The 317-nt window shown below is 43.5% G+C and overlaps 1 non-coding gene across 1 annotated transcript; it reads left to right on the top strand.

The window, feature by feature from the left end:
- The first annotated feature begins 210 nt into the window (after positions 1–210).
- LOC112085658 lies at positions 211–317 on the top strand. Its single transcript, XR_002898958.1, has one exon. It is a non-coding gene; the product is annotated as a small nucleolar RNA R71 (small nucleolar RNA).

The following is a 317-nucleotide window of genomic DNA, read 5'->3' as shown; positions in this document are numbered from 1 at the left end:
GTCCTTTCCTCTTCAACACTCACATCTCTCCTTGAATTTCTGTCCAACTCTGACCCATAAAGCTCATCACTCTGAGATAGGTTCTCCACAAGGGTCATGGCTTCATTGACTTATCTGGCCATGAAATTACCATTTGAAGCTGTGTCCAAGAGGAGTCTAGCCTTTGGTAAAGCACCTCTGTATAAGGTACTTAGCAGCTGAGCATCTGAGAATCCATGGTTAGGGCATTGCATGGTATACCCTCTGAATCTTTCCCAAGCCTCACAAAATGATTCATGGTTCTTCTGTGTGAAACTGGAGATTCCATTTCTTAACCT

Source organism: Eutrema salsugineum, unplaced genomic scaffold (genome assembly GCF_000478725.1).
Source record: "Eutrema salsugineum unplaced genomic scaffold, Eutsalg1_0 scaffold_3, whole genome shotgun sequence".
Lineage (NCBI taxonomy): Eukaryota > Viridiplantae > Streptophyta > Magnoliopsida > Brassicales > Brassicaceae > Eutrema > Eutrema salsugineum.
The sequence above is the reverse complement of the archived record's forward strand: the minus strand, read 5'-3'. Positions and strand labels throughout refer to the sequence as shown.